This window comes from Apodemus sylvaticus, chromosome 1 (assembly GCF_947179515.1).
Source record: "Apodemus sylvaticus chromosome 1, mApoSyl1.1, whole genome shotgun sequence".
NCBI lineage: Eukaryota > Metazoa > Chordata > Mammalia > Rodentia > Muridae > Apodemus > Apodemus sylvaticus.
Window position 1 is genome coordinate 147520 of NC_067472.1, and position 13408 is coordinate 160927.

A 13408-nucleotide genomic window follows, 5' to 3' on the forward strand; every position below is an offset into this window, starting at 1 on the left:
TTATCTGTTGCTCACATGGAAGAGACTTTGTTTCTTATAAGCTGAATATAGCTTGGCCTAGCATAGAAAGAAATTTGGAATTACAATATTTGCATGCAGCCATTCACTAGCTACTGTTGCACTGGGTTTTATGTAGCTCAGACTGGCCTCAAAAGCTTAGGCATGTAGCTAAAGATGACTTTTAACTTCTGATTTCTACTCCTTGTGGTGTTCAAAGAAATTGAAGTCCTTAACTTCTATTTCTACTCCTCAAGTGTTAGAATTAGAAGTGTGTATCAACATGCCTGCACATATGTCATTGTGAATCAAACCCAGGACCTTGTTTGTATCAGACAAGTACCAACTCAGCTAGAATTTTAGCTCCCACTGTACCTAAAACTCACTATATAACCAAGTTGGCCTTGAACTCATAGAAATCTCCTGCCTCAAGTCATATGAGTGTCTGGCCCTGTATTATTAGGTCTTGATTTGTTCATTTACTGGATAAGAAATAGTCATTTCTCATGGCTCTGAGTCTGTCTCAGTGCTAGGTGCCTGAATATTTGAGAAATGAAGCATTCTAGTCCCCTGCTGGCTCAGAGGCAGACTAACCTTGTTTATATTTCTGTCCCGTTGGCTTAAAGACTCTCCTTTGGGACACTTAGGATTTGAAGACTCCCTCCTTGAAGGAACACCAGATTTGTTTGGACAAGTTTTCAGGGTTGCTACTATTTTAATCATTTGTATTATTTGTATAATTTATTGGTGATCACATAAGAATGTAGTCTGTCCCAAACACTACAGGTAAGAGAGTAAGACAGAAAGGACTTATAACTTAACTGAGGAGGCAAGGCTGCTTCTTAGAACAGTAGCCAAAGGAATGAGACAAAATGTAAGTTACACAATCCTGCTTGGTTCATGCTGCAGAGCTGAAGATTCATGGAAGTGAAGTCAGGTCCTGGTTTCTGTAACAAGGCTGGAGGGAGCATCCCAACTCATTCTCTTAGCTGGCCTGGCAAGTGCACAAAGGGTATTTGACAGCTAGTCCTAGGCAGTCATGTTTTTCCAGACCCCATCTTCTGGAGGATGGATGCCCTGGACTCATAGGGTAGAGGCAGCCTAGACCTAAATGGACCAACAGATATCTGGATTACTTAGTGTCTTAGTTACTTTTCCTGTTGCTATGATAATAATACCCAGACAAAAGCAACTTAAAGGAAAAAAGGTTTATCCTGGCACATATTTGAGGGTACAAGCTATGATGACAGGGAATGCATGGCTGCAAGAGTTTGAGGCAGCTGGTTACATTGCATCTGCAAAAAGGAAGCAGAGAAATGAATGCTCCTACTCAGCTCGCTTTCTCCTTTTAATTCAGTACTGGACCCCAACCCACAGAATATGCTGCCCACAGTGAATAAGTCTTCCCACCTCAATGTAGATAGTTCCACACAGACATGCCAAGAACCTAATCTAATCCAGATACGCCCTCACAGGTATATTCAGAGCTTTGTCTCCTAGGTGATTCTAGATACTGTCAGTTTGACATATTAACTCACTCTTGGGTACCTCTTATGGAGGTTGCTGTCTGGTAGCATTGACATAATGTCACCTACTTTAGATTCAGGTCCTTGTCTATTGTTACTGTGGATTTCAAGAAGCTAAGAAATGCAGGCTAGGTCTGTAGTCAGCAGAAACTATAAAACCCCAGCACTGCCTCTTGCTGGCTCCTTGATCCTATATTGACTCTAATTAGGGCTTTCTTTTCAAGCATCTGAAATACAGAGTAGTTATAGTACCTGTGGTGGTTTGAATATGCTTGGCCCAGGGAGTGGCACCATTAGGAGGTGTGGCCTTCTTGGAGTGGGTGTAGCTTTATTGGAGAAAGTATGTCACTGTGGGAGTGGGCTTTGAGACCCTTCTCTTGGCTGCCTTCTGATCAATATGTAGAACTCTTAGCTCCTCCAGTACCATGTCTGCCTGTATGCTGCCATGATGATAATAGACTGAACCTCAGAACCAGTAAGCCAGCCCAAATTAAATGTTGTCCTTTATAAGATTTGCCTTGGTCATGGTGTCTCTTTACAGCAGTAGAAACCCTAAGATAATACCTTCCGATAGACAATTATGAAGGCTACATGAGACAGGCATGTAGTGTCTAGGATGGTGTTTAACATACAGCAAAGTAGCTCTGTTATTGTTACCTATTATTACTTCAGTTATTATTATTATTTTATATACCTGGTAGCAAAATAGGAAGCCCACTGTCTGACCTAAACCTTTCTCTTTCCTAAAAATAGCTCTGACAAAATCTAATTTAGAAAAATCTTTAAATTCTGACATCAGAGACTGGAGAGATGGCTTCATCAATACAGTGCTTGCTTTACAAGCATGAGGATCTGAATTTAGATCTCCAACACCCATGCAGAAGGCTAGATGCAGTAGTACATATCTTTATTCCTGACTCCAAGGAAACAGTGAAGAGGCAGAGTTAGGTGGATCCCTGGAACTTTCTGGCCAGCCAGTCAAGGTGAATTGGTGAGCTCCAGGTTCAATGAGAATGTATTAGAAAATACAGTGGACAATAATTGAGGAAGAAACCCAGAGTTGGCCTCTGGCTTTCACACACATGCTCATTCATATGCGTGTGTACTCTCACACACATATATTATATCCACACATGTACGTGCTCATGCACACACGGTCCCAACATCAACAGATGACAAATCTAAGCAATATCTTTAAGTCTAGATCTCTGCTCCCCTGTACTAGATCCTGGTAAAACACATTCTTCCTCTGATCCTGTCTGAAACAGAGACATTGGGTAAACTCTTATGCCTATGAGTACACCTCCATTTCCCTCTTTAGCACCTTCAGTTCCTCATTAGACTAAAGCCAGGCTAATCACAGGTGGAAGGCTTGAAAGAAAGAGCTGATGTAGTTTGATATTTACCAAACTACACCAAAGATCTGGGTTTTATTACAACAGGTCAAACCCATGATGGCTTGGAGGAAGAAGTAGGGGAGAGTCTGTATTTTTTTTCTATGCATACCAAGAATGAGACCTGAGGGGCAGACTGAATTTCATGCTAAGATTGGTCTCTTTGCACCAGGTTGAGAGAGAGTCCTGGGCACCCACTGGTGAAATACCTGCCATAAATACAAAGGCTAAGGCTGAGTTTTCCATTGAGAATCATGTTGAAGGAGGACTGAGAAACTGCTTACCCAGAGACATCAGGACTTTTGGGAGACTATTTTTTTTTAATTTTCTATATTCTCTGTTTACATTCCAAATGATTTCCCCTTTCTCAGTTCCCTCCTCCCCAAAACTCCCATAAGCCCTCTTCCCTCCACCAGTTCCCCAATCAACCCCCTCCCACTCCTCTGTCCTGGAAATCCCTTACAATGCTGTATCAAGCCTTTCCAGGACCCGGGCCCTCTCCTTCCTTCTTCTTGGGAATCATTTGATAGTTAAGTTGTGTCTTGAGTATTCAGAGCTTCTGGGCTAATTAATATCCACTTATCAGTGACTGCATTCCATGTGTGTTCTTTTGTGAATAAGTTACCTCACTTAGTATGATATTTTCCAGTTCAACCATTTGCCTAAAAGATTCATGAATTCATTGTTTTAAATTGCTGAGTAGAGGGGGCTGGTGAGATGGCTCAGCGGTTTAGAGCATTGACTACTCTCCAGAAGGTCCTGCGTTCAAATCCCAGTAACTGCATGGTGGCTCACAACCATCTGTAATGAGATCTGACACCCTCTTCTGGTGCGTCTAAAGACAGCTACAGTGTACTTAGATATAATAATAATTGCTGAGTAGTATTCCATTGTGTATATATACCACATTTTCTGTATCCATTCCTCCATTGAGGGACATCTGGGTTCTTTCCAGCTTCTGACTATTATAAATAAGACTGCTCTGAACACAGTGGAGCATGTGTCCTTATTGCATGCCGGGGAATCCTCTGGGTATATGCCCAGGAGTGGTATAGCAGGGTCCTCCGGAAGTGTCATGCCCAGTTTTCTGAGGAACCGCCAGACTGATTTCCAGAGTGGTTGTACCAGCTTGCAATCCCACCAGCAGTGGAGGAGTGTTCCTCTTTCTCCACATCCTCGCCAACACTTGCTGTCTCCTGAGTTTTTAATCTTACCCATTCTGACTGGTATGAGGTGAAATCTCAGGGTTGTTTTGATTTGCATTTTTCTAATGACTAATGATGTTGAACATTTCTTAAGATGCTTCTCAGCCATTCGAAATCCCAACTCAGTTCTCTATAGAGTTAGAAAGAGCAATTCTCAAATTCATCTGGAATAACAATAACAACAACAAAAAAACTCAAGATAGCTAAAACCATTCTTAACAGTAAAAGAACTTCTGGGGGAATCAGTGTCCCAGACCTCAAACAATACTACAGAGCAATAGTGTTAATAACTGCATGGTATTGGTACAGTGACAGGCAGGTAGATCAATGGAATAGAATTGAAGACACAGAAATGAGCCCACACACCTATGTTCACTTGATCTTCGACAAAGGAGCTAAAACCATCCAGTGGAAAAAAGATAACCTTTTCAACAAATGGTGCTGGTTCAACTGGAGGTCAGCATGCAGAAGAATGCAAATCGATCCATTTTTATCTCCTTGTACTAAGCCCAACTCCAAGTGGATCAAGGATCTCCACATAAAACCAGACACACTGAAAATAATAGAAAAGAAACTGGGGAAGATCCTTGAGGACATGGGCACAGGGGAAAAGTTCCTGAACAGAACACCAATAGCTTATGCTCTAAGATCAAAATTGACAAATGGGACCTCATAAAATTACAAAGTTTCTGTAAGGCAAAGGACACTGTCAATCAGACAAAACGGCAACCAACAAATTGGGAAAAGATCTTCACCAACCCTACATCTGACAGAGGGCTAATATCCAATATATATAAAGAACTCACTCAGCTTTTCAAGTCTCTTACACTGCTTTTAAATTTTTCCTTATTTTTAATTGTATATATGTGTGTGTGTCTATGTATGAGTGCACATGATTACAGTGCTCTTGGACAACAGGAGAAAGTGTTAGAACTGGAGTTACAGGCCATTGTGAACCACTTGACATGAGTTCTTGGAATCATACTTGAGTCCTCTGAAAAAGCAGTATTTGCTTTTAACTGTTGAGCTACCTCTCTGAACCTCTTATAAACTTCTTGAGATATACACATACATACATACATACATACATACATACATACATACATACTTACATCTCCATATATCCATATGCTGTTTATGAAGGGGTATTCCCTCCCCTTGGATCTTCATAAAGAGCTCATCACTATTCCAACTAAACATAACAGGATAAATGTGATTCTTGTGATTTCAGAGGCCACAGAACAGGTATAGATTTTATCTCTTGAAATGCTCCTTTGTAATCAACCACCATGCTGTAGGGGGAGCCTCAGACACATGATATGGCCACATAGCAAAGAATAGAAGACCCACCAACAGCCAGACAAGCAAGTGAATTAGAATTTCAGTTCTCAGTTTTAAAAATCTTAAAAACTGAGATTTCAAATGTAAAGGAAATTAACATCTGGACTTTACTATGTTTGAACCCCAACCCAGAGATTCTGTAGATACAAAGGTTTGCTCTACACCTCCTCATCATTTAAGCATAGTAACTGGAATGCTCCCTAGTACATCTATAGTACCTAACTCGAGTCTAGCAGATAGCAGTTGCTTAATAAATATTGTTGGCTTTGTGAATGAAGTATATTAGTAACATATTATTCTCCTATAACCTATAGCTGCCTCTTCAAAAAAAAAAAAAAGTCCTATGACCATTACCAGATAACCTCAGTCCCCAGTTCAACAAAGGATTATTCTCTTGCATGCCAGTGAATGAAAGTCCCCAGCAATTCAGAGAAGGCAGACTTCTTCACTCCCAGCTCCTCAGTAAGCTAGGGGGATTAGTCATGCTCCTTCTCATTCTCAGGGATCTATCTTCAATAAAAACAGGCCACTCTTCTCTCAGGTTTCCAAACAAATATTGTTCTTGGCTAGTTGGCTGCCATTTTGTTTTTCTCATAAACCAGGTACTTCTAGGATAGTGGTTCTCAACCTGTGGGTCAATACCCTTTTGGTAGTGGCCTGGAACTAGCCACAGAGACTAGGCTGGATGGCCAGTGAGTCCCAGAGATCTTCTTGTATCTACCTTTCTGCTTATGGAATTACAAGTGTACCTCCACACTCAGCTTTTGTACATAGGACCTGAGGTGGAACGCAGGACCTTATGCTTATACAGAAACACTTTTACATACTGTGCAATCTCCCCGATGACTGCTTTCTGAAATGTGTCACACCTCCCTCACCCTCACTATTACAATCTAGCCTTCACTGCCAGGAGCCAGACTGGACCTGCTAAATCCAAGTTGAAAGTGGGCTGATTGTGAGAAAGTCAAGACAGGCTTTCTATTTCTAGTGTAGAACATCAACAGTTGCCAAAGGAGGCTCTGCAGGACCTGCCTTAATGGCAAATGAACCTACTGTAATTAGCATATTAATAACATTTGATTTCTAAAACCCCAAGAAATATCTCTCCAACCTCTTTACCACAAGGATCTGAGGTAATTACAGAACAAAGAGCACAGGAGGATATTATCTGCGTGTACCCCACACCCACTTAGGAACTCCTCACACAAGTTTCTCCCAGCTTTCTTCCCACAGACCAGCATCCTGACTCCCTCCAAGTGAAAAGGGCTCATTTTAGACCCATGTGAAAACAGTCATTCTAGAAGAGGCTTTCTGGAAGCAAACTCTGATATGTGGACTAGTCAGACCCCAGAATAAGACTTGCAGCTCTGAGGATCAATCAGGGTGAACTCCTGAGAGATGAAAAACCCAGGGCTAACCCAGGCTGTAGTGCATAAGGAGAGGGGCAGAGAGGGTGGGCTACCAAAGCTCCACAATTGCCACAGGCTGTATCAGACAACCTCCCACTAAAGAAAGGGTTCCATGAAACTAGATGGCCCCTCACTTGCCACAGATGGCTTTCCTCGCCTCATTCTCTCCAGCCGCTGCCCCACAGCAGAAATGCTTTGACTTCCCACAGTCCTTCGCCAGATGAGACAAAGGTCCCTGGCACTAGCTCCTCATCTCACTTGGGCCTATGCCAAAAATGTAAAGTTTGGTGCGGATACTCAAGCCTTAATGCTTTAAGGTGTAGTCCTTTTAGCTGATGCTGTAGCTGTTACAATGGGTCCAAAGGGAAGAACAGTGACTATTGAACAAAGTTGGGGAAGTCCCAAAGTAACAAAAGATGGGGTTCACTGTTGCAAAGTCAATTGATTTAAAGAATAAATATAAAAATAATGGAGTTAAACTTTTTCAGGATGTTGCCAATAGCACAAAGAAGAGGCTAGGGATGGCACCACCACTGCCATTGTTCTGGCATGCTCTCTTGCCAAGGAGGGCTTTGAGAAGATCAGCAAAGGGGCTAATCAAGTGGAAATCCAGAGAGGTGTGATGTTGGCTGTTGATGCTGTAATTGCTGAACTTAAGAAACAATCTAAACCTGTAACAACCCCTGAAGAAATTGCTCAGGTTGCTACAATTTCCGCAAATGGAGACAAAGACATTGGGAACATCATTTCTGATGCAATGAAAAAGGTTGGAAGGAAAGGTGTCATCACAGTGAAGGATGGAAAAACCCTGAATGATGAGCTAGAAATTATTTAAGAAGATATATTTCTCCATATTTTATTAATACATCAAAAGGTCAAAAGTGTGAATTTCAAGATGCCTATGTTTTATTGAGTAAAAAGAAATTTTCTAGTGTTCAGTTCAGTTCAAGAGTTAGAGCTCTTGAAATTGTTAATGCTCATCGGAAGCCCTTGGTCATAATCGCTGAAGATGCTGACGGAGAAGCACACTGATTTTGAACAGGCTAAAAGTTGGTCTTCAGGTTGTAGCAGTCAAAGCTCCAGGGTTTGGGGAAAATAGGAAGAACCAGCTTAAAGATATGGCTATTGCTACTGGTAGTACAGTGTTTGGAGAAGAGGGGTTGAATCTAAATCTTGAAGATGTTCAAGCTCATGACTTAGGAAAAGTTGGAGAGGTCATTGTCACCAAAGATGATGCCATGCTTTTGAAAGGAAAAGGTGACAAAGCTCACATTGAAAAACATATTCAAGAAATCACTGAGCAGCTAGACATCACAACTAGTGAATACGAAAAGGAAAAGCTGAATGAATGACTCGCTAAACTTTCAGATGGAGTAGTTGCGTTGAAGGTTGGAGGAACAAGTGATGTTGAAGTGAATGAGAAGAAAGACAAGAATTACAGATGTTCTCAATGCTACAAGAGCAGCTGTTGAAGAAGGCATTGTTCTAGGAGGGGGCTGTGCCCTGTTTCTGTGCATACCAGCCTTGGATTCATTAAAACCTGCTAATGAAGATCAGAAAATAGGTATAGAAATTATTAAAAGAACACTTAAAATTCCTACAATGACAATTGCTAAGAATGCAGATGTTGAAGAATCTTTGACAGTTGAGAAAATTCTGCAGAGTTCCTCAGAAGTTGGTTATGATGCTTGGAGATTTCATGAACATGGTGGAAAAAGGGAATCATTGATCCAAAAAGGTTGTAAGAACTGCCTTACTAGATGCTGCTGGGGTGGCCTCCTTGCTAACTACAGCCGAAGCTGAAGTGACAGAAATTCCAAGAGAAGGACCCTGGAATGGGTGCAGTGGGTGGAATGGGAGGGGGTATGGGAGGTGGCATGTTCTAACTCATAGAATAATGTTTTGCCCTTATCAGTGAACTGTGGGAAGAAGTTCAAAGCAGGTTCCTCGACGATAACTTCAGAGAAGTCACCTGGAAAAAAATGACTGAGGTTGGATGATCACTGTAAGCATTAGTTACTGGTTTCCTTTCACAATACATAATGGTTTACTGCTGTCATTGTCCATGCCTACAGATAATTTATTTTGCATTTTTGAATAAAGACATTTGTACATTCCTGATGCTGGGTACAAGAGCCATATACCAGTGTCCTGCTTTCAACTTAAATCACTGAGGCATCTCTACTGTCCTGTTAGCATCAGGACTGTAGTGCTATGCCACCACATGAGAAGTTCAGAAGCAGCCTTTCTGTGAAGGGTGGGAATGATTGTGTACAAAGTAGAGAAGTATCCAATTATGTGATAACCTGTAATCAATTTTTGTTTAAAGTTTAAAAAAGAAAGAAAGAAAGAAACTAGATGGCAGCTAGCCTAGGGTGCAGGTGAGAGGCTGGCTCCGAGTTCTGCTTGTGCTGCTTTAGAGGATAGCATCTGGAAAGCTGAACTGATTTAGATTCAAAAGTGTCTCTGGTCTTTTCAGCAGGCTAAAAACATGGTGGGCTTTGGCTATATGCTCTAATTAAACACAAAACCCACTTGAACAAACAAAAAACAGACACATGAGCTGGCTAGCCCTCATTCCCAGGAGATTTTTCCTCTCCATTTAACTGATGGGTTCTGCAGCAGTCACACCCCAAAAAGCACTTTAAGGGCAGGACTTTGGTTATCCACACCCATATTCCTGTGTGGACAGACTCCCCAACAAGTAGGTAGCCAGTGAACTGAAAAGATGAGTGATCAACTTTCCAGAAAAACTCATGATAGTTGAAAGAACTGTAAAGGTACCCCTTTTCCTTTTTCCTTTCTACTTCCTTGAAACAATGTGTGGGCTGGAGCTGCAGCAGCCAAGCCATACCAGAAGACATCTATAGAGCAGAAACATAGGAGCCTAAGTCCCTGCTGACACACAAGAGGCAACAAACTGACTTACTGAAGATATCATTCATATAAGAAGTTCAAAATAGTCACACTCAAACTTTTAGCCAAAGGGCATGATCTTGTCTAGATTCAGAGAACATTCTCTGTTACTCTCAAACATCCCTTACTATAGCCTACCATTCACCTAGTTATTTGGCCCAAGAAACTTCCCAGGATTACATCCTAGGGTGGAAAGAATCATTTCTTTGATTGATGCTATGTGGGCATAGTGGTTAAGAGTTTAGGAGTTAAGAGTTCAGTAGGCCTGGGCTTCAATCCAAGTTCTCTCAGTTAGTTAATAGTTACATTATATTAGGAAAATCATGTCACATATAAGCCTGTTTCCTCAGCTCAGCTCACAATAGGGATGGCCCAAGATTTTCTGAGGATTAGACGATAACACCTGTAAAGATCCCACCAGCATGACATGTACCTGAACATCTTTTCCAAACATCAGCCACACATAAGCCACCTTTATCTGAACAAAAACCTGTAATTGTGGCAATTGTCACAATATAGCCATGTCCTACACTGAAAGATTTTAGCAGTGACATACAGCTAAATGACATCCAAGTCTTCTCAGTTTGTGAGGGCATACTCTTTGCTTGTACAGTGATGAGACTGGCTAAAGAACATGCCTATTGTTAAACAAGTTGGAATGGTAGTGACTTTGATATGTTCTTTATCTTGGATTTAATTGAGTCCCCTTCATACCTTTCAAGTTAGCCTTTCTCTACTGTAACATATAGTGTTTGGGCTATAGTTGTTATTTTCTTCCTTACAGCATATATAAGACCAGACACACTGAAACTAATAGAAAAGAAACTGGGGAAGACTCTTGAGGACATGGGCACAGGGGAAAATTTCCTCAACAGAACACCAATAGCTTATGCTCTAAGAGCAAGAATTGACAAATGGGACCTCATAAAACTGCAAGGCAAAGGACATTGTCAAAAGGACAAAATGGCAACCAACAAATTGGGAAAAGATCATTACCAACACTACATCCGACAGAGGGCTTATATCCAAGATAGACAAAGAACTCAAGAAGGTAGACTCCAGAGAGCCAAATATCCCCCCTTAAAAAATGGGCTACAGAGCTAAACAAAGAATTTTCACCTGAGGAATATCGAATGGCTGAGAAGCACCTAAAGAAATGTTCAACATCCTTAGTCATCAGGGAAATGCAAATCAAAACAACCCTGAGATTTCACCACACACCAGTCAGAATGGCTAAGATCAAAAAGTCAGGAGAAAACAAGTGCTGGCGAGGATGTGGAAAAAGAGGCACACTACTCCACTGCTGTTGGGCTTGCAAGCTGGTACTACCACTCTGGAAGTCAGTCTGGTGGTTCCTCAGAAAACTGGGAATGATACTTCCAGAGGACCCTGCTATACCACTCCTGGGCATATACCCAGAGGATTCCCCAGCATGTAATTAGGATACTATTAGTCCACTATGTTCATAGCAGTCCTATTTATAATAGCCAGAAGCTGGAAAGAACCCAGATGTCCCTCAATGTAGGAATGGATACAGAAAATGTGGTATATATACACAATGGAGTACTATTTAGCCATTAGAAACAATGAATTCATGAAATTCTTAGACAAATGGATGGAACTGGAGAACATCATCCTAAGTGAGGTAACCCAGTCTCAAAAGAACACTCATGGTATGCACTCACTGATAAGTGGATATTTGCCTAGAAGCTTGGAATACCCAAGACACAATGCACATATCAAATGGTGCCCAATAAGAAGAAAGGAGTGGCCCCCGGTCCTGGAAAAGCTCAGTGCAGCAGTGTAGGGGAATACCAGAACAGGGAAGTGGGAAGGGTTGGATTGGGGATTAGGGGTAAGGAAGAGGGCTTATGGGACTTTTGGGGAGGGGGGATCCAGGAAAGGGAAAATCACTTGAAATGTAAATAAAGAATATATCAAATAAAAAAAATGGGCAATATATTCAGGCACTACTAAACTACTGAAAATCATTTCACACCTCAAGAGGAACGACTGCCACCCCTGTGATTCTGACACAAACACTGAGGAAGAAACTACAAGTTCTATCACTTATCTCTGTGAGTATTCCAAAGCCAGAAACACAGGAGCACACCAAACATCTGCCTAGTTAGCAGATGTTTGAATGTTCTTGCCCAGCCATATTAGAGACCTGGAGAAAGGAGCCAGACAAATTACATTCTAGCACATTCTGAGAGCTATTCAAACTCCTCCACTATGCTTGATACATGCTCCAATCAAAAATTACATGCTAAGGGTATGGGGATAGTTCCAATGCCCCAAACCCATGAGTTTTTGTTTGTTTGTTTGTTTGTTTGTTTTTGTTTTGGGGTTTTTTTTGTTTTGTTTTGCTTTGTTTTGTTTTTTGCTTATAATCTCAGCACTAGGGAGATAGAGACAGGAGGATCACTGGAGCTCACTGGCCAATTAACCTAGGTGAGTTCCAGGCCAATGAGAGATCCTGTCATTATTAAAACAGGGGGTGGGGGAGGCAGACACAGAGAGAGATAAGACAGAGACACACACAAACACCCACAAACACAACACACACAAACACACACAAAAAAACAAGCACACACAAACAGAAGGGGGGCGGGAGGGAGGAATACCTAAGTATGTCTAGCCTCCACATCTACAATGGACATGTGCATATGTTAATATACAAACATAATGTAAACACCCAAAATCACACGCTAGAAATGAGCTGTCGGCAGAGGAATATTCAACTTCTTCTACAAATACATCTGTAAAACCCAAATGGTGAGAAGCCACATCAGAACTCTGCCTCCCGCCAGTTACGAGAGTCTCTCCGCCATCTTGGATCTCAGGCTCCAGAGAAATCAGACAGACTGAGTTACGCAAATGTAACCCAAAGCCAACATTGTGGGGGTCTAAGCCTGACGGGCGTTGGCCTGCACCCAGGCCCAAGGCTGTTCAGGGGGCCATCAGTATGCAAACCTGGCCAGGAGGTTGTTTGCCAGGCCCGCGCGCACGCCGCACACGCTCTGCCATTTTGACTATGGGACGCCAAAGAGGTCTAGCAGGTAAAGTCAGCTAAGAGTCATAGCCCGAGGCTAACATAGTGGGGGTCTAAGCTGGACAGGCCTTGGACTGCCCCCAGGCCCTGGGCTGCTCGGTGGGCCATCTGTGTGCCAACTGGGCCAGGAGGTTGTTAGCCCAGGAGACTCTCCCGGCACTTTCAGGGAGAGTACACAAGCCTCCATCCTGACCACCTGACAGAACAAATTAACAGTCATAGCCCGAAGGCAACTTTGCTCAGGGCTTAGCCAGCCAGACTCTTGCCTGGACTCAGGGCCTGAGCAACGAGGCTAGCTTTGTGTGCACCAACCCGGTTGGGAGATAGGCTGCCCAGCAGAGTGACCAGCACTCAGAAAAGGTACCACAGCAGCATAGACCATCAGCACTCACTGAAGGAGCAAACAGGCACCACCTGGTTCACATAGACAACCTGGGGCAAGGCACACTAGGGCTGAAAGGGCACCCAAGAGGAGGGCAGTTCATTAGCAATCTGTAACAGGGGAAACCCAGCCATCCAGTGTTGCAGAAATAGCCATATAGCCTCACAGGAGGCACAGATACCA

The 13408-nt window shown here is 42.4% G+C and overlaps 1 protein-coding gene and 1 pseudogene across 3 annotated transcripts in view; one reads left to right on the plus strand and one right to left on the minus strand.

The window, feature by feature from the left end:
- Window positions 1-13408, minus strand: part of Grk5 (G protein-coupled receptor kinase 5) — a 201369-nt gene that overhangs the window by 78169 nt on the left and 109792 nt on the right. The gene's annotated exons all lie outside the window — the stretch shown is intronic.
- LOC127685269 (60 kDa heat shock protein, mitochondrial-like) lies at window positions 7063-8758 on the plus strand (annotated as a pseudogene).